General features: G+C 44.2%; 1 protein-coding gene across 1 annotated transcript in view; it reads right to left on the reverse strand.

Annotated features, from left to right (window-relative positions):
- FSTL4 (follistatin like 4) overlaps positions 1 to 27,533 on the reverse strand; it is a 440,804-nt gene that overhangs the window by 68,102 nt on the left and 345,169 nt on the right. The gene's annotated exons all lie outside the window — the stretch shown is intronic.

A 27,533-nucleotide genomic window follows, 5' to 3' on the forward strand; every position in this document is an offset into this window, starting at 1 on the left:
TTTAAAATTCTGGAGGTATTTATGGCAAATGAACTGCTCCTCACTCTTGGTTATTTACTGTTCAACACGTCTTCCCCGGCAGGCCCCATGTCCCAGGGTGATTTCCCAGTGAGGGAAAGATGAGGCAGCATCACAGCCTGGGGCTCGAGCGAACTGGGCAGATGCCTGGCTACGGCTCTGGACACCCTGGCCTCCAGGCCTGGCTCTGCTGGTGACACCCGGGTGGCCTCGGGCAAGTCCCTTCCTGTCCCTGGGCCTCAGTTTAGACATCCATATAATGAGGGATTGGGCTAGGAGGGCTCTGGGGGCCCGGCTGGCTTTCAGGCTCTAGGACTCGGAGCGCCCGGCTCTGAGCAGACGTCCCTGCTCACTCTCCCCGGTCCTGCCAGGAGCTGCCCGGCTGCTGCTTCCCTCAACGCCACCTGCCTCTGTTCCTTGCCCACTTGCCATGATGGTCCAAGTGACGCCTCAAGTGGCAGCGTGAACAGGTGCCAAGCCCACAGGGGCTTCCCTCCTGATACCCCCGGAACCCTCCCATCCCTCTCCATCCAGGTCCTCAACAGCCTCCTGTATGGTCACCCCTCCACTTTACCCCTTCTGCCCGTGAGTGTCCTGGTCACCACTTGGAGTACAAGATACATCACAGCCCTGTTCCAAAGCTACTAGTGGCTCCCCATCACCCACAGATTCACCGTGAACTGAGAACAGTCCCTGACCTTGCCCCACCTTCTCCTCCCAGGCGACTCAACATGGTACCCACTGGTCCCCATCCCATTGTGGTTTGGGATCTAAGCTTGTGCCTACTTGGCACCTTCTACTTGTCTATTCTGAGACTCTCACACTCTTGGTCTCCATCTCCAGGATGACCTCATGGGATGTTTCTGGGACTCTGAAGTCTTCACATAAGGAGACACTTGGACAGACATTGGGTGAAGGTTGAAAGAAATCATCCTGGTGAACTTATCATGATCGTTTCAGCCTTAAGTAACAGAAACTCTCAGAAATGCTCAACTAGCCTAGGGAAAAAAAAAAGAGAAAAACAAGAACGGAGATGATCTTAATGCCTGTAATTGGAAAATCTAAGGGGGTGGAGGAGGCTGCAAGCATCCAGGCCCTCAACAGTGGCGCACTCTGCGTGGCTGCAAGAGGTCCAGGGGCGGCCCCACCCTCACATTGTTCCTGTACACGGGATCCCAGAGAAAGGGCCCAGATCCTTCCTGAGAGCCCTGCCAAAAAGCACGGGGGGAATCTAATTGCCCAGACTCATCTCCTGCGTTCTTCCCTGAAGCAATCAACCAGGCCAGGTGGATGGAGTACTCTGCAGTCGCAGCGCTGATCGACCCACAGGCCTGGGCCATGTGGTCACCTCTGGGCCGGGTGCTGGGTGGTTGGGGGCGGGGTCAGATGTCACGACAGAAAGGGTGTGCTGGGCAGATGAACAACCTGTGACCCCCACAGAGACACTGAAAGGGCCCCTTCGGTCCCCTCCATTCCTTCACAGCCCCGTCTGGAAGCCTCTACATGGTGCAAGATGATGATGGGATGGTGGCTGCAGCCATGTTGTGAAGACAATGAGAGTCGTCAGAAGGAAACCTGATTTCAGTTACCACCGTCTGCCCCCCAGCTGCCCCCTCTTTGGAGAGTGATCTGGAAGGGCTTTGTGGTGGTGGCGTGGCAGAGCTGAGCGGACCCCACAGTCCTCTTGAGCCTCCCATGGTGATGGGGACAGGAGGAGGGCCAGGCAGCCTGGGATTTGCGTAGATGGCCCTCTCACGTGTTCAGTGAACACACTGACTGAACTTCTACTGTGGGCTGAACCCCACCCCTGCCCAGGCACGTCTGTAGAGCAGGGGACTCAGATATGTCTGCACCTGGACTCTGCTCTGGTGGGGCCCAGTGTCACAGGAGAGGGAGGTGGAGAAGCCACACTGCAGCCCTCCAGGGAGCAGCCTGTGGAAGGGCCGACAAGGGATCCTTCCAGCTCTCGGCTGTGGCTCTGCTGCTCCCATGGTGTTGACCATCTGTGGTCCCATGGGCCACTCTGTGGGAAGCGTTCCTAGATTTCTGGGGGACCAAGCAACAAGATATGCCTTGTGCCCAGAGGATGGTGGGGGCAGTGACAGAGGGCTGGGCTGGGGGCTCCCGTCAGGTCTGGGGTGACAGTGAATCTGTAGAAAGAGGCTGGTGTCCCTGGAAAGGGAGGGCCAGGGTGGGGAGCTTGTCTGGCACTGCTAGGCAGAGGTGGACACAAAGAGACAATGTCCTCACTATAAGAACCAGCACTGGAAGGCTGCCTGGTGTGTAGGCAATTCAAGGAAGGCAAGGGAAATGGCGGTTCCTCAGAGCTTGGGACATCTGCCTCCCTATGGGCTAGGCCTTCCGATATCAGTCAGCTTTTCTTTATTCCTCCTGGGATGAAGAGGCTCAGGTAGCATTGCCATGAATGTCAAAGTCAGCGTGGGTTGCTCAGCACAAGAGAGACCTTCCTGCTTCACTTGAGGCAGGAAATAGATGGGCCCCAGGCTGAGCAGCTGGAATCTATCCCCTATGGACAGATACTCCAAGATAAAGATAATGGCAGGAGCAAGGAGGAGCTGAGTCCTGCTTGGATGAAAAATAAAGAGACTACATATTTCTCATTCTTGAGGTCAAGGAGATTGCTCAAACTACACATGCACAGAAAGGTTCCTCAGAGATCAGAGAAGGGAGGGGGCGCCAGACCATAATATATTCTGTCAACTTCTCAGAAACCCTTGTGCTGGAATCCATCTTGGCTAAGAGATGCACACGCACACAGGGGAGGGCCCTGAGTCAGACCAAATATGGACTCAGAGCCAGGCAAAGCAAGATGATTGGCCAGAGGAAACCAGAAGAACTTTCCCCATATAAGTGATTTAAACTACCCCAAAGGTGCAACTCTTTCTCTGAGCCCACCTGTGTGAGTCTATCCACACATACTTTTTTCCTCCTAATAAACACTTTACTTGTTTCACTACTTTCCAGCTCTTTGTTGAAATTCCTTTCTCCAAAGCTGACCTTGTCACTAACCACTGGCCCTGGTGGTCTAGTGGCTAGGATTTGGGGCTCTCGCTGCCGCGGCCTGGCTTCAGTCTCCAGTCGGGGAACTGAGATCCTGCTTTGAGCCGCCGCAGGCCAAGGCCACCCGAGATCACACTCACCAGGCTGCACGTCGGCAGGGGGTCCCAGCAGTGCTGTTTGGCCCTCCCGTATCTAGTACAGTGCCTGGCACACGGCAGATGGGCTTCAGGTCCAGTCCAGGGAGACACCTCCCTGGCTCTCTAGGCCCTTCAAACCACAGTGGGAAAACCCTTGGTTTTCCAGACACAGCCCTCACTTTCCTCCCCACACATGCGCTCTCCCTGCTCCTTGGAGCTTGGAGAGAAGAGGCAGCACGGGGGATTAACGGGCCCACCATGAGCAAGCGAACAAGCACCCTGCCTAGAAGCAGGAGGCCATAAAACTTGAGTTGTGGGAGAACTGGGTTTTAGTTCCTATTACAGCTTTCCCTTAATCTCAGGTGCTATTTCTCACACTGACTTGAACTCAATGAGACACTCATAAACCCATCAGCACCCTCTCAAGCAGGCTTCTGGTGCTTCACAGCAATAGAAATTAAATTTCTTAAATTCCTGTCAATTCCTGGCGTTAGTTTTCTTACGCTAGAAATGCACTAATGGAACACATTCCTACCTGGACATTTGCCAGGTTTCAAATGATGCTCTTGGTGGAAAGACTCTGTTCAAACCTCAGTCTACCAGCCCCCACATCCCTGTGTTGACTGAGCTAGGCTCAGGGCAAACCTGGGCTCAGGGGCTGGCTGGAAATGAGGGAGACCTGGAGAGACACCGCAGACCAGGCGCTTAGAGAGCTCTCTGCAGTGGTGGCCTCTTTGCACACTGCTCTCCTCCCGCAGTAATGTGCTTCCCCCCGTGACCCGGGGAACACCCTCTCCCTGGGCGGCCTGGGAGTTGCCAAAGGGGATGTGGCCCTGTGTGACAGACTCTATTAATCTGGTCTTGTTCCTGTGACCAGGGCCACACTGTGAAATTGGTGAGTGGAACAGAAACCAGGGTAGAGTGTGCATGGCTAAGGTCACCTGACCAAGTAGGGGACAGGCAACATCTAACATCCCCTGGGCCTGATGGCTTCCCTTGTCATTTACAGGGTGGGGCTGCTTTAGCTCGCCCCATGAGGAGGTGATGGCGGTACTTCGTGCCTCCCCTGTTCCCCTCCACCAGAGCCTGCCTCTCTGGGCTCCCTTCAAACATCTGCTGAGACTGTGTGGGTGGGAGGCTGGGAACAGGTGGTCTTGGGGCCTTTCATCTTGACACGCATGCTTGGAACACCGGGGTGTGTCCGGCCTGGGCAGGTGGCTCTGGACCAGCCAGACTTGTACTCATCCAAAATTTCCTGTTTTTTTAGGCATGATCAGATTTAATTTTTGTGCCCCTGTCATATTCCCTCTTGCTTGCTTCATTTGGGGATGGTAATAAACTCTAGTTAATTACCTCCAGGGAATTCCCTGGAGGTCCAGTGGTTAGGACTCCCTGCTTTCACTGCCAAGGGCCCGGGTTTGATCCCGGGTTGGGGAACTAGGATCCCGCAAGCCGAGTGGCGTGGCAAAAAAAAAAAAAAAAAAAAAAATGACCTCCAGATCTGGGGGTAATTTCCTTTCTCAGTTGACTTATGTTGTTTGGGGCTGCTTCAACCATTTCTGCAGTTCAGTTATTAAGTTCTACTCTCTGAGGTAAACAGACACCCTTATAAGCTGCATGAAGACAGAGACCATATGTCTTTTATTTCTTTTGTATCCCAGCACCTAATACAATTCCTAGCACACAAAAAGGCTTAATAAGTAGTTTTAAGCAAGTGAGTGATTAGGGCAGTGTTCATTCAACAGTTATATACTGAGCACTTGCCAGGATACGTGGGTATATGCTACCAAGCAGAACAGGCCCAGAGCCTGCTAACCTGCTACTCCTAGCCCAGCAAGGGGACAAGTGTCATATGGAGGGAAAGCAGGCCCCTGAGCCTGTCCACAGACCCTGGTGCAGAGCCCTTGGCTACTGCAGAGTCTGACCGCCCTCTTTTGGTAGAGTTCCCTGTTTGCCCAGTGGTGGGCCCTGCAGGGGTGGATGCAGAAGGTAGACCCATGTCCTGCTCCCAAAGAGCCCCGGTCTGGTGCAGCCTTCTCTTTGTTTGCAGGAGAGGCCTGGGCGGGGCAGGTCAGCTGGGCATCCTCTGAGCTCTAGGGCTCTGTTTTGCCTCCTCTGGCCAATGAACCCTTTTGGTTTTGGGAAAACTAAACCACACTGTGACTACTGTGGGCAGATGAGGGGAGGTTAGAGGTGAGCTAAGCGCCCAGAGACTGTGACACCACTGTCTCAGGGTGCCCTGGGGTGCCACGGGTGTGGCAGGCAGCAGACGCATCACTGGAAGCATGGGGTCAGCGCCAAGGTTTAAAGCCCAGGGCCTCCTGGTTAGCAGGGTGCGTGGCCTCCATGGTGCCTCCCTAGCTGGTCTTTGTGGCCTGGGGGAGCCTCGGCCAGGCCAGCCAGTCTATATATTTCCCACACCCTGCCAAGTTGGCTCCCAAAGGGGATGGAAGCACCTCTGCTCAAGATATTTGCAAAAGGAAAGTATTTTAACCAAAGTTGTCTTTTGGTGACTGTAGGGAAAAGAATGTATTGTCTTAGGTAATTGTATACTAGTTACTCGGAATTTGCAAAACTTCATACAGATGTCAAAGACTGGATCTAGCATCTCCTGGACAAGCTGTTGGTGGAGAGCAGACAGCTTTTATCTAACCAGCACGAGGGTGCCATGCTATGTGTTCGCAGATGCTGGTTCATTTTCCAATCTCTGAGCACTCATTAAGACTATTTCTAAGCCCCTCTTGAAGCCAGGATGCAGTGATATGACTGGTTCTGACCAAAAGAATCTGAACATGCCTGGCTACACAAGCAGTCATTACGATGGTTAATTTTATGTATCAACTTGACTGGGCCATGGGGTGCACAGAGAGTTGGTTAAACATTATTCTGGTGTATCTATGAGACTGTTTCTGGATGAGATGAACATTTGAATCAGTAGACTGAGTAAAGCAGATTGCCCTCCCTAATGTCCATGGGCCTCATGCAGTCAACTGAAGACCTGAATAAGACAAAAAGTCTGAGTAAGAGAGAGTTTCTTTTCCCTGACTGGTTCAAGAGGGGACATAGGTCTTTTCTCCTCTTCAGACTTGAACCAAAACAACATCTCTTCCTGGGTCTTGAGGTTGCTGGCTTTCAGACTAGAACTTACACCACTGGCTCTCCTAGGCCTCCTGCTTACTGACTGCAGATCTTGGGACTTCTCAGCCTCTATAATCATGTGAGCCAATTCCTAAAAATAAATAACTCTCCATCCATCCATCCATCCATCCATCCACCATCCATCCATCCATCCATCCATCCATCCATCATCCATCCATCCATCCATCCACCATCCATCCATCCATCCATCCATCCATCCATCCATCATCCATCCATCCATCCATCCACCATCCATCCATCCATCCATCATCCATCCACCATCCATCCATGCATCCATCATCCATCCATCCACCATCCATCCATCCATCCATCCATCATCCATCCATCCATCCATCCATCCATCCATCCATCCTACTGGTTCTGGTACTCTGGAGAACCCTAACTAATGCAGTTATCATCCACGCTCTCATTTCCTTCCATGGAGACTGTATGGCGAAGCATTTTGTGAGAACAAAGAACAAAGTAGTCTCCTAGTTGCTGCTTGAGGAGAGCTGCCTGACCCTATCAGACCTGATGAGGGTGAGAAGTCAGTCTTTACTGCATTATGCCGCTGAGATTTTAGGGTTTCTATAGCACCTGGTGTTGATTACCTAATACATAACACTGCACCCCACCCCCCTACTAAGAGGAAGAAATATAAGTTAATTTACTTCCACTGAGGAAATTGTAATGAGACGTGGAAGGGACTGTTGGGAGGGCAAGCCATTCAGGTCAGGAAGCCTCTGAGAATCCTCTGACAAGAGGAGATCTAACTTCTGTTCCAATCCCCAGAACATCTGTCCAGGGATCTCATTCCCTTATCCCATAGCTATTACTACTGCTTTCACTATTAGTGTTCAAACTCTGTGCCGAAGGGAGGGGGCATCTAAGGGTGGGATGGGAGAGAATGTGTAACTAAATTACACAGTATCATATGCTCTATAGGTAGAAGGAACAAGATGCCAGGAGAGAATATCAGGGGAGTGCTATCAAGATGCAAGTGGAGACATTCAGGATCAAGATGGTGGAGCAGTAGGACATGAAGCTCAACTTCTCCCACAAATACATCAAAAATACATGTACATTTGGAACGATTCTCACAGAATATCTACTGAATGCCAGCAGAAGACCTCAGACTGCTGAAAGGGCAAAATAATTTCCATGTAACCAGTAGGAAAAGAGAAAAGAAAAAAAAAAAAGCAAGAAAGGAATAGGGATGGGACCTGCATCCCTGGGAGGGAGCTGTGGAAGAGGAAAGGTTCCTGCACCCTGGGAAGTCCCCTCATCTGGCAGGGAGATTGGTTGGGACAGAAGGGGAGCTTCAGAGCTTCAGAGGAGAATGCAGCAGCCAGTCTGTGGCAGCCAGTCTGTGGCAGCCAGAGCAGAGGGAGAACTACACAGATGGTCAGTGCCGCTGCCCTGCACTCTGCAGCCTGAGAGATGCAACCGCCTATGCAGACAGGGGCTGGAGGCTGGAACTCGGGCTTCAGAGATCAGAATCAGGAGAGGATTGAGGTTGGCTGTGTGCAAACAGCCTGGGGTGGCTGGAATCCTATGTGACCGCAACTGAGGGTGTACACAGAGGAAATCTGGGCTGCCTTAGAGGCTTGTTGCCATTGTTTGGGGGGTGCCCAAGGGGAGAGGTGGGACCCAGATTGTAGCCCTTTTCCCTTTGTGCACACTTGCAGAGGGCAAGACACTGCCTGCACAGGCTCCAAGGGCAGTTGTGAACCATCATTGCTGCTCATCTGAACACCAGGAGTGGTCATGAGCCTCTGCCACTGCCCTCGCAGACTCCAGGAGTGGTTAGGCGTTACATCCACTTCCATCATGTGCTCTGGGGACATGCCTGAGCCGCCACTGCTGTTGAGAACCCCAGGACTGGGAACCAGCTGCCACATCTGTACGCTCCCTATCAAGGGGATAATGACCAGCACTCCCTAAGAGGCAACAGGCACCCGTACTAAAAACAGCCCTCGCGCCAAATATATTAAACCCACACAAGCTACACAGGGGCACCCTCACATATAAATAGTCCTCCAAGACCACAGTAGACAATTGTTTCTCCTAAACTCACAGAGTAAGACAAATATAAGTAAAATGAAGAAGCAGAGGAACCACTCCCAGTTAAAAGACCAAGAGAATTTCTCTGAAGGAACAAATAATGAAACAGACTTCTTCAGTCTAATAGACACTGATTTCAAAAAGGAGATAATGAAGATATTAAAGGAATTAAGAAAGGCTATTGACAGAAATGCAGAATACTGTAAAAAGGAACTAGAAACTATAAAGACGAATCAAGAAAAATTAGAAAACTCATTTTCAGAGATGAAAGTTGAGCTAATGGCAATGAATAGTAGAATGAATAATGCAGAAGAACAAATAAATGACCTGGAAGACAGAATAACAGAAACCACCCAATCAGGCCAGCAGACAGAAAGCCAAACAAACAAACAAACAAACAAAAAAGAAAGCAATGTGAGACCTATGGGATAATATAAAGCATGCCAATCTACACATAATAGGGATTCCAGAAGGGGGAGAAAGAGAAAAGGGTATAAAAAATGTATTTGAAGAAATTATGGCTGAAAACTTCCTAAACCTAAAGAAGGAAACAGATATGCAGGTATAGGAAGCACAAAGTGTCCCAAATAATATATACACAAACAGACGTACACCAAGACATATTATAATAAAAAATAGCAAAAGTTAAAGATAAAGAGGGCTTCCCTGGTGGTGCAGTGGTTGAGAGTCTGCCTGCCGATGCAGTGGACATGGGTTTGTGCCCCGGTCCGGGAAAATCCCACATGCCGCGGAGCGGCTGGGTCCGTGAACCATGGCCACTGAGCCTGCGCGTCCGGAACCTGTGCTCCGCGACGGGAGAGGCCACAACAGTGAGAGGCCTGCGTACCGCAAAAAATAAATAAATAAATAAATAAAGAGAGGATTCTAAAGGCAGCAAGAGAAAAACAAAGAGTTAATTACAAGGGAACCCCCATAAAGCTATCAGCTGATTTCTCTATAGAAATGCTGCAGGCCAGAAGGGAGTGGCAAAATATTCAAAGTCCTGAAAGGGAAAAATCTGCAACCTAGGATACTCTACCCAATAAGATTATCATTTAGAATAGAAGGAGAGATAAAGAATTTCTCAGAGAAGCAAAAACTAAAACAATACAGCAATATTAAACTTACCCTAAAGGAAATATTGAAAGGTCTTCTCTAAATAGAAAAGAAGAATCTATAGGAAAGAGAAAATCACAATTGGAAAGTAAATCACTTAAATAAGCCAGTACACAGATTAAGAAAAAAATCAAAAAATTTCTGTGAAAGTGAAAATAACCACAATTAACAGCAAAAGGATGAACATGAAGATGTAAAAGAGGCCATCAAAATCATAAAATGTGGGGGAGCAAGAAAATGTAGATTTTTTTCCCCCTAGAATGTGTTTGAGCCTATATGACCACCAGTCTAAGGCAAGTAGATACAGGAAGGGGTTAACATACTTGAAAAACAGGGTAACCACATATCAAAAACATACAGCAGATTCACAAAAACCCCAAAGAAGAGAGTATAATTATAATACAAAAGAAAATCATCAAACCACAAAAGGAAAAACAAAAAGGACAAAGAAGAAATATAAAATCAATGGGAAAACAAGGTTTAAAATGGCAATAAATACATATCTATCAGTAATTACCTTAAATGTCAATGGATTAAATGCTCCAATCAAAACACACAGAGTGGCAGATTGTATAAAAAAACAACAGCTTATAATACGCTGCCTACAAGAGACCCACTTTAGGGTAAAGGACACACATAGATTAAAAGTGAGGGAATGGAAAAAGGTATTTCACACAAACAGAAATGACAAGAAAGCAGGGGTTGCAATACTCATATCAGACAAAATAACTTTAAAACAAAGGCCATAAAGAAAGATAAAGAAGGACACTATATAATGATAAAAGGATCAATACAAGAAGAGGATTTTACACTCATCAACATATATGCACCTAATACAGGAGCAACCAAATACATAAAACAAATACTAACAGACATAAAGGAAGAAATTGACAGGAATACAATAATAGTTGGAGACTTTAACACCCCACTCACATCAATGGACAGATCTAGACAGAGAATCAATAAGGCAACAGAGATCGTAAATGAAACAATAGAACAGTTAGACTTATTGATATTTTTCAGGACATTACATCCAAAAAAAGCAGAATACACGTTCTTTTCACGTGCACATGGAACATTCTCTAGGATTGACCACATACTATGGCACCAAACAAGCCTCAACAAATTTAAGAGTATAGAAATTATCTCAGGCATCATTTTTGACCACAACAACATGAAACTGGAAATCATCCACAGAAAAAGAAACAAGAAAAAACAATTACATGGAGATAAATAACATGTTACTAAAAAACAAATGGGTCAATGATGAAATCAAAGAAGAAATTAAAAAATATCTTGAGGCAAATGACAATGAAAACACAACCAAAGAAAATATATGGGATCCAGCAGAAGCAGTTCTTAGAGTGAAGTTCATAGCGATACAGGTCTTATTTAAGAAACAAGAAAAATCTCACATAAACAACCTAACCCACCACCTAAAAGAATTAGAAAAAGAAGAACAAATAAAACCTGGAGTCAGCAGAGGAAGGAGATAATAAAGGTCAGAGAGGAAATAAATAAAGTAGAGATTAAAAAACAAGCAAAAAAAAAATCAATAAAACCAAGAGCTGGTTCTTTGAAAAGATAAACAAGATTGACAAACCTCTGGCCAGGCTCACCAAGAAGAAAAGTGAGAGAACCCAAATAAACAAAATAAGAAATGAAAAAGGAGACATAGCAACTGATACCACAGAGATACAAAAAAACCATAAGGAAATAGTATGGAAAATTATTTTCCAACAAATTCGACAACCTAGAAGAGATGGACAAGTTTCCAGAAACATACAGCTCACTAAAACTGAATCAAAAGGAAAGAGATAATTTGAACAGACTGCTCACTAGAAGTGAAACAGAATCTGTAATTAAAAAACTCCCTATGAACAAAAGAAATCCAGGACCAGATGGCTTCACAGGTGAATTCTACCAAACATACAAAGAAGAACATATACCGATCCTTTTCAAGCTCTTACAAAAAACTGAAGAGGAGGGAACACTCTCAAAAACATTCTATGAAGCCACATGACCCTGATACTAAAACCAGACAAGGATACCACTGAAAAAGAAAATTATAGGACAATATATTTGATGAATATAGATGCAAAAATTCTCAACAGATATTAGCAAACTGAATCCAACAACACATAAAAAGTATCATTCACCATGACCAAGTGGGATTCTTCCCAAGGTCACAAGGATGGTTCAACATATCCAGATCAATTGAAGTGATACACCACACAAAAAGAAAAGACAAAAACCACATGATCATCTCAACAGATGCAGAAAAACCATTTGACAAAATTCAACATCCATTCATGATAAAAACTCTTATGAAAGTGGGTATAGAGAGAATGTATCTCAATATAATAAAAACTATTTATGACAAACCTACAGCCAATATAATATTCAATGATGAAAAGCTGAAAGCCTTCCCGCTAAAATCTGGAACAAGTCAAGGATGCTCACTGTCACCTCTTCTATTCAACACAGTATTGGAAGTCCTAGCCACAGCAATCAGATAAGAAAAAGAAGTAAAATGTATCCAAATTGGAAGGGAAGAAGTAAAATTGTCATCATAGCAGATGATATGATACTATATACAGAAAACCTTAAAGACTCCACACAAAAACTACTAGAACTGATAAACAAATTCAGCAGGGTAGCAGGATACAAGATTAACATACAGAAATCAGTTGCATTTCTTTATACCAACAATGAAATATCAGAAAGAGAATGTCAAAAAACAATACCTTTAAAATAGCACCCCCCAAAATAAAATACTTAGGAATAAACCTGACGAAGGAGGTGAAAGATTTATACACTGAGAACTATAAAATATTAATAAGGAAATTGAAAATGATTCAAAGAAATGGAAAGATATCCCATGCTCTTGGATTGGAAGAATTAATAATGTTAAAATGGCCATACTACCCAAAGCAACTAAAAATATAATCTGATCCCTACCAAATTATCCATGATATTTTTCACAGAAGTAGAATAAATAATCCTAAAATTCATATGGAACCATAAAAGACACAGAATGAATTGCCAAAGCATCCCTGAAGAAAAAGAACAAAGCAGGATGCATAATCCTCCCAAACTTCAGACAATACCACAAAACTACAGTAATCAAAACAGTGTGGTATTGGCACAAAAACAGACATATGGACCAATGGAAGGGAATGGAGGACCCAGAAATAAACCCACAAACCTATGGTCAGTTAATCTTCGACGAAGGAGGCAAGAAAGTACAATGGAAAAAAGACAGTCTCTTCAGCAAGTGGTGTTGGGAAAGTTGGAGAGCTGCATGTAAATCAATGGAGTTAGGAAACACCCTCTCACCATACACAAAAATAAACTCAAAATGGCTTAAAGACTTAGACATAAGACATGACGCCATAAAACTCCTAGAAGAGAACATAGGCAAAACATTCTCTGACATAAATCATACCAATGTTTTCTTAGGTCAGTCTCCAAAGGCAATAGAAATAAAAAGAAACAAATGGGACCCAGTCAAACTTATAAGCTTTTGCACAGCAAAGGAAACCATAAACAAAATGAAAAGATAACCTACAGAATGGGAGAAAATATTTGCAAATGATGCAACTGACAAGAGCTTAATATAGAAGCAGCTTATACAACTCAATAACAAAAAACCAAACAACCCAAACGAAAAATGAGGAGAAGACCTACATAGACATTTCTACAAAGAAGAAATACAAACAGCCAATAGGCACATAAAAAGATGCTCAATGTCATTAATTATTAGAGAAATGCAAATCAAAACTACAATGTGGTACCACCTTATACTGGTCAGAACGGCCATTATTAAAAAAGTCTATAAATAACAAATGCTGAAGAGGATGTGGAGAAAAGGGGACCCTCCTACACTGTTGGTAGGAACATAAGTTGGTGCAACCACTGGGAAAACAATAGGGCAGTTCCCTAGGAAACTAAAAATAGAATTACCCTATGATCCAGCAATCCCATTCCTGGGCATATAACCAGAAAAAACTATAATTCAAAAAGGTATATGGGAGAGGAGGACGATGGCGGAAGAGTAAGACGCGGAGATCACCTTCCTCCCCACAGATACATCAGAAATACATCTTCACGTGGAAACTCCTACAGAACACCCACTGAAAGCTGGCAGAAGACCTCAGACCTCCCAAAAGGCAAGAAACTCGCCACATACCTGGGTAGGGCAAAAGAAAAAAGAATAAACAGAGACAAAAAGATAGGGACGGAACCTGCACCAGTGGGAGGGAGCGGTGAAGGAGGAAAGGTTTCCACACACTAGAAGTCCCTTCACAGACGGAGACTGCAGGTGGCGGAGTGGGGAGGCTTTGGAGCTGCGGAGGAGAGCACAGCAACAGGGGTGCGGAGGGCAAAGCGGGGAGATTCCCGCACAGAGGATCGGTGCCCACCGGCACTCACCAGCCCGAGAGGCTTGTCTGCTCACCCGCTGGGGTGGACGGGGGCTGGGAGCTGAGGCTCTGGCTTCAGTCGGATCGCAGGGAGAGGACTGGCGGCGTGAACACAGCCTGAAGGGGTTAGTGCGCCACGGCTAGCCGGGAGGGAGTCCGGGAAAAAGTCTGGAGCTGCCGAAGAGGCAAGAGACTTCTTCTTCCCTCTTTGTTTCCTGAGGCGCGAGGAAAGGGGATTAAGAGCACTGCTTAAAGGAGGTCCAGAGATGGGCGGGAGCCGCGGCTATCAGTGCGGACCCCAGAGACGGGCATGAGACGCTAAGGCCGCTACTGCGGCCACCAAGAAACCTGTGTGCGAGCACAGGTCACTGTCCACACCTCCCCTCCCGGAGCCTGTGCAGCCCGCCAATGCCAGGGTCCCGTGATCCAGGGACAACTTCCCTGGGAGAAGGCACGGCGTGCTTCAGGCTGGTGCAACATCACGTTGGCCTCTGCTGCCGCAGGCTCGCCGCTCATTCCGTGCCCTTCCCTCCCCCTCTGCCTCTGTGAGCCAGAGCCCCTGAATCAGCGGCTCCTTTAACCCCGTCCCTTCTGAGCAAAGAACAGACGCCCTCTGGCGACCTACACGCAGAAGCGGGGCCAAATCCAAAGCTGAGCCCCGGGAGCTGTGCAAACAAAGAAGAGAAAGGGAAATTTCTCCCAGCAGCCTCAGGAGCAGCGGATTAAATCCCCACAGTCAAATTGACGCACCCTGCATCGGTGGAATACCTGAATAGACAACGAATCATCCGAAATTGAGCAGGTGGACTTTGAGAGCAAGATATATTATTTTTTCCCCTTATACTCTTTTGTGAGTGTGTATGTGTATGCTTCTGTGTGAGATTTTGTCTGTATAGCTTTGCCTTCACCATTTGTCCTAGGGTTCTGTCTGTCCGTTTTTGGTTTGTTTTTTACTTAAAAATTTTTTTCTTAATAATTGTTTTTTATTTTAATAGCTTTCATTTATTTTATCTTATTTTATCCCCTTTCTTTCTCTTCCTCCCTCCCTCCCTCCCTCCTTCCCTCTTTCTCTCTTTCTTTCTTTCCTTTCTACTTTCTCTCCCTTTTATTCTGAGCCGTGTGGATGAAGGGCTCTTGGTGCTGCAGCCAGGAGTCACTGCTGTGCCTCTGAGGTGGGGAAGCCAACTTCAGGACACTGGTCCACAAGAGACCTCCCAGGCCCACGTAATATCAAATGGCGAAAATCTCCAAGAGATCTCCATCTCAACACCAGCACCCAGCTTCACTCAACGACCAGCAAGCTACAGTGCTGGACACCCTATGCCAAACAACTAGCAAGACAGGAACACAACCCCACCTATTAGCAGAGAGGCTGCCTAAAATCATAATAAGCCCACAGACACCCCAAAACACACCACCAGACGTGGACCTGCCCACCAGAAAGACAAGATCCAGCCTCATCCATCAGAACATAGGCACTAGTCCCCTTCACCAGGAAGCCTACACAACCCACTGAACCAACCTTAGACACTGGGGGCTGACACCAAAAACAACGGGAACTATGAACCTGCAGCCTGCAAAAAGGAGACCCCAAACACAGTAAGATAAGCAAAATGAGAAGACAGAAAAACACACAGCAGATGAAGGAGCAAGATAAAAACCCACCAGACCTAACAAATGAAGAGAAAATAGACAGTCTACCTGAAAAAGAATTCAGAATAATGATAGTAAAGATGAACCAAGATCTTGCAAATAGAATAGAGAAAATGCAAGAAACATTTAACAAGGACCTAAAAGAACTAAAGAGGAAACAAGCAACGAAGAACAACACAATAAATGAAATTAAAAATACTCTAGAAGGGATCAATAGCAGAAAAACTGAGGAAGAAGAACGGATAAGTGACCTGGAAGATAAAATAGTGGAAATAACTACTGCAGAGCTTAATAAAGAAAAAAGAATGAAAAGAACTGACGACAGTCTCAGAGACCTCTGGGACAACATTAAACGCACCAACATTCGAATTATAGGGGTCCCAGAAGAAGAAGAGAAAAAGAAAGGGACTGAGAAAATATTTGAAGAGATTATAGTTGAAAACTTCCCTAATATGGGAAAGGAAATAGTTAATCAAGTCCAGGAAGCACAGAGAGTCCCATACAGGATAAATCCAAGGAGAAATAACGCCAAGACACATATTAATTAAACTATCAAAAATTAAATACAAAGAAAATATATTAAAAGCAGCAAGGGAAAAACAACAAATAACACACAAGGGAATCCCCATAAGGTTAACAGCTGATCTTTCAGCAGAAACTCTGCAAGCTAGAAGGGAGTGGCAGGACATATTTAAAGTGATGAAGGAGAAAAACCTACAACCAAGATTACTCTACCCACCAAGGATCTCATTCAGATTTGATGGAGAAACTAAAACCTTTATTGTCAGACAAGGAAAAGCTGAAAGAGTTCAGCACCACCAAAGCAGCTTTACAACAAATACGAAAGGAACTTCTCTAGGCAAAAAACATAAGAGAAGGAAAAGACCTACAATAACAAACCCAAAAACAATTAAGAAAATGGGAATAGGAACATACATATCGATAATTACCTTAAATGTAAATGGATTAAATGCTCCCACCAAAAGACACAGACTGGCTGAATGGATAAAAAAACAAGACCCATATACATGCTGTCTACAAGAGACCCACTTCAGACCTAGGGACACATACAGACAGAAAGTGAGGGGATGGAAAAAGATATTCCATGCAAATGGAAATCAAAAGAAAGCTGGAGTAGCAATTCCCATATCAGACAAATAGACTTTAAAATAAAGACTATTACAAGAGACAAAGAAGGACACTACATAGCGATCAAGGGATCGATCCAAGAAGAAGATATAACAATTGTAAATATTTATGCACCCAACATAGGAGCACCTCAATACATAAGGCAAATACTAACAGCCATAAAAGGGGAAATCGACAGTAACACATTCATAGTAGCGGACTTTAACACCCCACTTTCACCAATGGACAGATCATCCAAAATGAAAATAAATAAGGAAACACAAGCTTTAAATGATACATTAAACAAGATGTACTTAATTGATATTTATAGGACATTCCATCCAAAAACAACAGAATACACATTTTTCTCAAGTGCTCATGGAACATTCTCCAGGATAGAGCATATCTTGGGTCACAAATCAAGCCTTGGAAAATTTAAGAAAATTGAAACCTATGAAACGCAGCAAAAGCAGTTCTAAGAGGGAAGTTTATAGCAATACAATCCTACCTTAAGAAACAGGAAACATCTCGAATAAGCAACCTAACCTTGCACCTAAAGCAATTAGAGAAAGAAGAACAAAAAAACCCCAAACTTAGCAGAAGAAAAGAAATAATAAAAATCAGATCAGTAATAAATGAAAAAGAAATGAAGGAAATGATAGCAAAGATCAATAAAACTAAAAGCTGGTTCTGTGAGAAGATAAACAAAATTGATAAACCATTAGCCAGACTCATCAAGAAAAAAAGGGAGAAGACTCAAATCAATAGAATTAGAAATGAAAAAGGAGAAGTAACAACTGACACTGCAGAAATACAAAAGATCATGAGAGATTACTACAAGCAACTCTATGCCAATAAAATGGACAACCTGGAAGAAATGGACAAATTCTTAGAAAGGCACAAACTGCCAAGACTGAATCAGGAAGAAACAGAAAATATGAACAGACAAATCACAGGCACTGAAATTGAAACTGTGATTAAAAATCTTCCAACAAACAAAAGCCCATGACCAGAGGGCTTCACAGGTGAATTCTATCAAACATTTAGAGAAGAGCTAACACCTATCCTTCTCAACCTCTTCCAAAATACAGCAGAGGGAGCAACACTCCCAAACTAATTCTACGAGGCCACCATCACCCTGATACCAAAACCAGACAAGGATGTCACAAAGAAAGAAAAATACAGGCCAATATCACTGATGAACATAGATGCCAAAATCCTCAACAAAATCACCAGCAAACAGAATCCAACAGCACATTAAACGGATCATACACCATGATCAAGTAGGGCTTATTCCAGGAATGCAAGGATTCTTCAATATATGCAAATCAATCAACATGATACACCATATTAACAAATTGAAGGAGAAAAACCATATGATCATCTCAATAGGTGCAGAGAAAGCTTTCGACAAATTCAACACCCATTTATAATAAAAACCCTGCAGAAAGTAGGCATAGAGGGAACTTTCCTCAACGTAATAAAGGCCATATATGACAAACCCACAGCCAACATCGTCCTCAATGGTGAAAAACTGAAAGCATTTCCACTAAGATCAGGAACAAGACAAGGATGCCCACTCTCACCACTCTTATTCAACATAGTTTTGGAAGTTTTAGCCACAGCAATCAGAGAAGAAAAGGAAATAAAAGGAATCCAAATTGGAAAAGAAGAACCAAAGCTGTCACTGTTTGCAGATGACATGATACTATACATAGAGAATCCTAAAGACGCTACCAGAAAACTAGTAGAGCTAATCAATGAATTTGGTAAAGTAGCAGGATACAAAATTAATGCACAGAAATCTCTGGCATTCCTATACACTAATGATGAAAAATCTGAAAGTGAAATTACGAAATAACTCCCATTTACCATTACAACAAAAAGAATAAAATATCTAGGAATAAACCTACCTAAGGAGACAAAAGACCTGTATGCAGAAAATTATAAGACACTGATGAAAGAAATTAAAGATGATACAAATAGATGGAGAGATATACCATGTTCTTGGATTGGAAGAATCAACATTGTGAAAATGACTCTACTACACAAAGCAATCTACAGATTCAATGCAATCCCTATCAAATTACCACTGGCATTTTTCACAGAACTAGAACAAAAAGTTTCACAGTTTGTATGGAAACACAAAAGACTCCGAATAGCCAAAGCAATCTTGAGAACGAAAAACACAGCTGGAGGAATCAGTCTCCCTGTCTTCAGATTATACTACAAAGCTACAGTAATCAGGACAATATGGTACTGGCACAAAAACAGAAATATAGATCAACGGAACAGGATAGAAAGCCCAGAGATAAACCACGCACATATGGTCACCTTATCTTCGATAAAGGAGGCAGGAATGTACAGTGGAGAAAGGACAGCCTCTTCAATAAGTGGTGCTGGGAAAACTGGACAGCTACATGTAAAAGAATGAAGTTAGAACACTCCCTAACACCATACACAAAAATAAACTCAAAATGGATTAAAGATCTAAATGTAAGGTCAGACACCATCAAACTCTTAGAGGAAAACATAGGCAGAACACTCTATGGTATAAATCACAGCAAGATCCTTTTTGACCCACCTCCTAGAGAAATGGAAATAAAAACAAAAATAAACAAATGGGACCTAATGAAACTTCAAAGCTTTTGCACAGCAAAGGAAACCATAAACAAGACCAAAAGACAACCCTCAGAATGGGAGAAAATATTTGCAAATGAAGCAACTGACAAAGGATTAATCTCAAAAATTTATAAGTAGCTCATGCAGCTCTATAACAAAAAAACAAACAACCCAATCCAAAAATGGGCAGAAGACCTAAATAGACATTTCTCCAAAGAAGATATACAGATTGCCAACAAACACATGAAAGAATGCTCAACATCATTAATCATTAGAGAAATGCAAATCAAAACTACAATGAGATATCATCTCACACCAGTCAGAATGGCCATCATCAAAAAATCTAGAATCAATAAATGCTGGAGAGGGTGTGGAGAAAAGGGAACACTCTTGCACTGCTGGTGGGAATGTGAATTGGTACAGCCACTATGGAGAACAGTATGGAGGTTCCTTAAAAAACTACAAATGGAACTATCATATGACCCAGCATCCCACTACTGGGCATATACCCTGAGAAAACCATAATTCAAAAAGAGTCATGTACCAAAATGTTCATTTCAGCTCTATTTACAATAGCCAGGAGATGGAAGCAACCTAAGTGTCCATCATTGGATGAATGGATAAAGAAGATGTGGCACATATATACAATGGAATATTACTCAGCCATAAAAAGAAACGAAATTGAGTTATTTGTAGTGAGGTGGATGGACCTAGAGTCTGTCATACAGAGTGAAGTAAGTCAGAAAGAGAAAAAGAAATACTGTATGCTAACACACATATATGGAGGAAAAAAAAAGTTCTTAAGAACCTAGGGGCAAGACAGGAATAAAGACCAAGACCTACTAGAGAATGGACTTGAGGACACAGGGAGGGGGAAGGGTAAGCTGGGACAAAGTGAGAGAGTGGCATGGACATATATACACTACCAAACGTAAAATAGATAGCTAGTGGGAAGCAGCTGCATAGCACAGGGAGATTAGCTAGGTGGTTTGTGACCACCTAGAGGGGTGGGATAGGGAGGGTGGGAGGGAGAGAGACACAAGAGGGAAGAGATGTGGGAACATATGTATATGTATAACCGATTCACTTTGTTATAAAGCAGAAAGTAACACACCGTTTTAAAGCAATTATACTCCAATAAAGATGTTAAAAAAAATGTACATGCACCCCAGTGTTCATAGCAGCACTATTCACAACAGCCAAGACATGGAAACAACCTAAATGTCCATTGACGGATGAATGGATAAAGAAGATGTGGTACATATGTACAATGGAATACTACTCAGCCATAAAAAAGAATGAAATAATGCCATTTGCATCAACATGGATGCAACTAGAGATTATCATACTAAGTAAGTCAGAAAGAGAAAGACAAATACCATATGATATCACTTATATATGTAATCTAAAATATGACACAAACGAACCTATCTATGAAACAGAAGCAGAATCATGGACATAAAGAACAGACTGGTGGTTGCCAAGGGGGAGGGGGTTCAGGGAGGGATGGAGTGGGAGGTTAAGGTTAGCAGATGTATACATTTTTATATATAATGGATAAACAACATGGTCCTGCTGTATTGCATAGAGAATTATATTCAATGTCCTACGATAAGCCATAACTGAAAAGAATATAAAAAAGTATATATATATGTATAACTGAATCAATTTTCTGTACAGAAGAAATTAACACAACATTGTAAATCAGCTATATTTCAATTAAAAAAATATATATATATTGATTAAAAAAAGATGCAAGTGGCGAGTAGGGGTGGAAGACTTCTGAGTAGGAGATATTTAAGTAGTTATCTGTAAGAAGAGAAGAAACTAGCCAGGCCAAGAGTGGGGGGAAAGATATTCTAGTCAGAGAAACAGCTTGTGCAAAGGCCCTGAGGTAGGACGGGCCTTAGAGTTCTCTGCGAACTGAAGAAGGCCAGTGTGGCTGAGTCACAGGGAATAGGGCAGGTGTGTGTGGCACAGATGCAGTCAGAGAGGCAGAATGCAGCCAGGCGGAACAGGCAGAGCCATGGTTCCTTAAAGGGAAGATGTAACAGTGTTAATTTAAGGCAATGGAAAGAGATGGGAAGGATTTTAAGTCAAGAAGGGCTGTGATCTGATTTGCATGCTAAAAGGATCACTTTGGCTATTGTGGGAATGGACCATTAGGGGAGAGGAGAGGATGCGGGGAGACCATCCAGGAGGCTAAGGCAGTAGTTCAGGGGAGACAGGTGGTGACTGTGGAGATGGGGAGAACAGGAAGCCTTGGAAATAATGTGGATGAGGGGGCAAGGGAAAGGGGTTTCAGGGTGACTCCCTCCTGCATTCCTGGCTTGATCCTCTTGCATAATACAGTGGCATTCCCTAAGGTGAGGCAAGCTGGGAGTGGAGGTCCAGAGACCCACACACAGCCTTGAGGTGCCACCTCTGTCTTGACTGATAGCCGCTAAACCTTCCCAAGGCGTGTGATCTGAAATGTAGATTACAAGCACATTCTTGTTCTCTTTAGTGAATAAGACGTGAAGAGGATTTCTAAACTGTGGCACTCTTGTTACTACACAGCCTTAACCGAGGAAGAGGAACAGACACAATCTCCTATTGTCCAGGGGCTGGGGGGTGACGCAGCAGCAGAAGCCAGACAGGGAGCCTGTCCCTGATGCGTCCCCTCGCTCCACCTCTGCCCTGCAGCACAGGCTGGGCCCTCTCTGAGCAGGGACCATGCTTCATGCATGCAAAGGGGAGAAGCCATCGGGCCTTGCAAGAACATGAATAATATAGCTTGTTTTCTGTTTAATTATCCAGTCTCCTGAGGACGCTAAGTCACGGCTGCATTTTGTAAACAGGCATCAGCAGGCCATTTTGGAAACAGCTTACATCAGTGTATTTGTTTTTGTCTCAATTCCAACTTCTGGAGTGCACCACAGCTCCGATGAACTCCTGCTGAGGGGTTCCTGAGCCTAGCGGTGGGCTCTGCTTCTCCCAGGGCCCATGGAGCTCCTGCCAACTTCTGTCTTAAAGGAAACATTGCTCATGGCCTCCGTCCTTTCCAACATGGCCCCCAAGGACCTTGGCCCACCACCTCCAGGTCCAGGGTGAGCCATGTTCAGACTGTGTCCTCCCTCTGTGTCCCCCCTCTGCTCCCATAACTTTGGTCACTGAGTATGTATCAATGGGGCAGGGAGCTCAGCTGAGTCCAACTGTTGGAAGGAGAGGACGTCAGTGTGGGGCGTTGGCCCTGACAGCCTGGTTTGGGTCTTGGCAGAGGGGGCTCAGGGTTGAATTTGGAGGAGCCTTTCCCTCACCAGAGTATGATGCTATGAGCACAAGCAGGGAAAGGGCAGCACGGAGTTAGGGAGGAGGCCTCTGGGGGCAGCAGTCAGAGGTGAGGCTGGAGATGTGGTCAAGAGCTGAGCTGGAGGGGCCCCATGACGATGGTGAGGAGTTTGGGTTTTATTCCACGAGAAGCCAATGGAGGATTTTAAGCAGGAGAGTAAAATGGCCTGATTTACACTTTTAAAGACCTTGTGCATCGGATGAGACGTTTTCAGCTGCATTAACAGAAAACCCCGAATGGGAATGGCGCTGCCTAGTAAGGAAAAGCTATTATCAATATAGTGAGAAGGCCCTGGTAGGTTCATCCTGCGGTCCCGTGATGGCAAGCAGGCCCTCCGCTTCCTGCCCTGCAGCCCTCAGAGTGCAGCTGTGCGGCACAGCTTTAGGCGCTGCACCAGAGGGTGAGAGGAAGGACTCTCCCTTGAGCGTGAACTGTGGGGACAAGGAAGCCTCTCTCAGAGGCCCTCACGCCCTGACTTCCCCTCAGATTTCCTTAGCCAGATTTGTGTCATGGGCTCACCCCAAAGCAACCACTGGAGAGAACCACCATGACTGGCTTGGGAGGCATGCAAATGTGGGAGGAGGTGGGCTGACCAAGGCTCTGTCTGAAAGAGGTGCACGGTGCTGGGGCGGCCTGCTGGGGGTTGCGTGGTGGGTGGACAGAGCGGGCAACAGAGGAGGGAGACCTGTTAGGAGCCAGACTGTTCTGGGACAACTGTTAGAGGCAGGGCCAACAGATGTGTTGATTGACTGAATGGTGGGATTGACAGAAAGGAAAGGATCAAGCACGAATATTAGAACTTTGGCCAGAAAAACTGCACGGGGTTTGGTTCCATTTACTGAAAGGATGAGGAAGAAAGAGCAGATATTTCGGGTGAAATTCACGTTCTGTTTTTCCCACAGTAGGTGGACTGAGGGGTAGGCAGTTGGCTATTTGGGTCTGGGGCTCAGAAGCGTGGTCCATGCCAGGGATACTGCTTTAGAATTCATCAATACTAAGTGATATTTAAGACCATGGGACCCAGTGAGATCACCAGGGAGTGTGTGAAGAGAGGGGAGACATCTGAGAACTAAGTACTGGTCCCCGCTGAGGTTTAGAGGTGGGAGGATGAGGAGAAGTCACAATGAGCCTGGGCAGGAGTGTGAGGGAGGGCGGGGGTCACCTGTGTCCAGTGCTGCCAACAGCTCCAGTCATGCCGGGACTGAGATCATGGGCTTGGCAACATGGAAGGCACTCAGGAACTAGATGTTTGGAACCTCTAGAGTTTCATTAGAGCACTGGGGAGTGAACTCATCTCTGGAATAGGCTGAGAGAGGACAGCAGGTGCAGAGGAGGAGTTCATCAGAAGAGTTTTGTCAGGAAGAGGAGCAGAGAAATGCGATGGTGGGTGGAAGGCCAAGGAAAGCCTGGCTTCCAAACACAACAGCTGAAAAAACAAACCTGTGGGAACGATCAAATGGAGAGGGTGAACTTCATGATGCAAAAAAGAGAAGAGGTGATTCTAGAAGAAAAGCTTCTGAGTGGGTGAAGGTGGAGGGCCCCCAGAGAATCAGTGGAGGCCTGGCCAGGGTTGAGACTCTGCGCTTCATGACAGAGGGTGGGCAGAGCCTGGGTGCAGGTGGAGATGTGGGAAAGTGCACCTGATGGTGAGAGACGGAGAAAGGCCTGTTTGGTGTATATCAGTGCTTCACAACCTGGGGTGATTGTGCCCCCCCAGGAGACATTTGGTAATTTTTGGAGATGGCTTTAGTTGTCACATCTTGGGGAGGGAGTGTTTTCCTACTGGCATCTAGTGGGTGCAGGTCAGGGATGCTGCTAAACATACTACAAAGCACTTAAGGGTCCCCACAACAAAGAATGATCTAGCCCCAAACGTCAACAGTGGCACCACGGAGAATCGTGGTTTACATTAATAACCACAATTAACAGTAATAATGTGACCTGTACAGCCCTCAAAGAAATACTGATCCTTAATCCTTGAAAGTAAAAGCCCTTTCACAAAATTTAAGAAAATTCAAGCATCTTTTCTGACCACAACGCTATGAGCTTAGAAATCAATTACAGGGAAAAAGGCTGTAAAAAACACAAACACATGGAGGCTAAGCAATATGTTACTAAAGAACCAATGGATTGCTGAAGAAATCAGAGGAAATAAAAAAATACCTAGAGACAAATGACAATGAAGACACAACAATCCAAAACCTACGGGATACAGCAAAAGCAGTTTCAAGAGGGAAGTTTATAACAATACAATCTTACCTCAAGAAACAAGAAAAATCTCCAGTAAACAACCTAACCTTACACCTAAAGAAACTAGAGAAAGAATAAACAAAACCTAAAGTTAGAAGAAACAGCCATAAAAAGGGAAATCGACAGTCACACAGTAATAGTGGGGGACTTTAACACTCCACTTACACCAACGGATAGATCATCCAGACAGAAAGTTAATGAGGAAACACAAGCCTTAAATGACACAATAGACTAGATAGACTTAATTGATATTTATAGGACATACCATCTGAAAGCAGCAGAGAACACATTCTTCTCAAGTGCACACAGAACACTCTCCAGGATAGATCACATCCTGGGTCACAAATCAAGCCTCGGTAAATTTAAGAAAATTGAAATCATATCAAGCACTTTTCTGACCACAACGCCATGAGATTAGATACCAATTACTGGAAAACACCTGTAAAAAACAAACACATGGCAGCTAAACAATATGCTACTAAATAACCAAGAGATCATTGAAGAAATCAAAGAGGAAATTAAAAAATACCTAGAGACAAATGACAATGAAAACACGATGACCCAAAACCTATGGGATGTAGCAAAAGCAGTTCTAAGAGGGAAGTTTATAGCAACACAATCCTATCTCAAAAAACAAGAAAAACCTCAAATAAACAACCTAACCTTACACCTAAAGCAACTAGAGAAAGAAGAAGAAAAAACCCCAAAGTTAGTAGAAGGAAAGAAATCATAAAGACCAGAGCAGAAATAAATGAAATAGAAACGAAAAAAAAATAGCAAAGATCAATGAAACTAAAAGTTGGTTCTTTGAGAAGATAAACAAAATTGATAAACCTGTAGCCAGACTCATCAAGAAAAAAAGGGAGAGGACTCAAATCAATAAAATTAGAAATGGGGCTTCCCTGGTGGCACAGTGGTTAAGAATCTGCCTGCCAATGCAAGGGACACTGGTTCAAGCCCTGGTGCAGGAAGACCCCACGTGCCATGGAGCAACTAAGCCCGTGCGCCACAACGACTGAGCCTGAGCTCTGGAGCCCACAAGCCACAACTACTGAGCCCATGTGCCACAACTACTGAAGGCTGCATGCCTACAGCCCATGCTCTGCAACAAGAGAGGCCATGACAATGAGAAGCCCACGCACCACAACGAAGGGTAGCCCCAGCTCACCGCAACTAGAGGAAGCCCATGCACAGCAACAAAGACCCAACACAGCCAAAAATAAATAAATAAATAATAAAATAAAATTAGAAATGATAAAGGAGAAGTTACAACTGACACCACAGAAATACAAAGGATCATAAGAGGCTACTACAAGCAATTATATGCCAATAAAACGGACAACCTAGAAGAAATGAACAAATTCTTAGAAAGGTACAATCTTCCGAGACTGGACCAGGAAGAAATAGAAAATTTGAACAGACCAATCACCAGTACTGAAATTGGAACTGTGATTGAAAAACTTCCAACAAACAGAAGTCCAGGACCAGCTGGCTTCACAGATGAATTCTACCAAACAATTAGAGAAGAGCTAACACCTATCCTTCTCAAACTATTCCAAAAATTTGCAGAGGAAGGAACACTCCCAAGCTCATTCTACAAGGCCACCATCACCCTGATACCAAAACCAGACAAAGACGTGACAAAAAAAAGAAAATTATAGGCCAATATCACTGATCAACATAGACGCAAAAATCCTCAACAAAATACTAGCAAATTGAATCCAACAATACATTACAAGGATCATACACCATGATCAAATAGAATTTATCCCAGGGATTCAAGGAGTCTTCAGTATATGTAAATCAATCAATATGATATACCACATTACCAAACTGAAGAATAAAACCATATGATCATCTCAGTAGATGCAGAAAAACTTTTGACAAAACTCAACAGCCATTTATGATAAAAACTCGCCAGAAAGTGGGCATAGAAAACATACCTCAACATCATAAAGGCCATATACGACAAACCCCCAGCAAACATCATTCTCAACGGTGAAAAACTGAAAGCATTTCCTCTAAGATGGGGAACAAGATAAGGATGTCCAGTCTCACCATTTTTTTTCAACATAGTTTTGGAAGTCCTAGTCACAGCAATCTGAGAAGAAAAAGAAATAAAAGGAATCCAAATTGGAAAACAAGAAGTAAAACTGTCACTGTTTTCAGATGATTATATATGTACAAAGAAAATCCTAAAGGTGCTACCAGAAAACTACTAGAGCTCATCAATGAATCTGGTAAAGTTGCAGGTTATGAAATTAATACACAGAAATCTGTTGCATTTCTATACACTAACAATGAAAGATGAGAAAGAGAAATCAAAGAAACAATCCCATTTACCATTGCATCAAAAAGAATAAAATACCTTGGAATAAACCTACCTAAGGAGAATAAAGACCTGTCCTCTGAAAACTATAAGATACTGATGAAAGAAATCAAAGATGACACAAACAGTTGGAGAGATATACCATGTTCTTGGACTGGAAGAATAAATATTGTGAAAATGACTATACTACCTAAAGCAATCTACAGATTCAGTGCAATCCCTATCAAATTACCAAGAGCATTTTTTCACAGAATTAGAACAAAAAATTTTACGATTTGTATGGAAACACAAAAGAGCCTGAA

The sequence above is a fragment of the Stenella coeruleoalba genome (genome assembly GCF_951394435.1).
Source record: "Stenella coeruleoalba genome assembly, chromosome: 3".
NCBI classification, from domain to species: domain Eukaryota; kingdom Metazoa; phylum Chordata; class Mammalia; order Artiodactyla; family Delphinidae; genus Stenella; species Stenella coeruleoalba.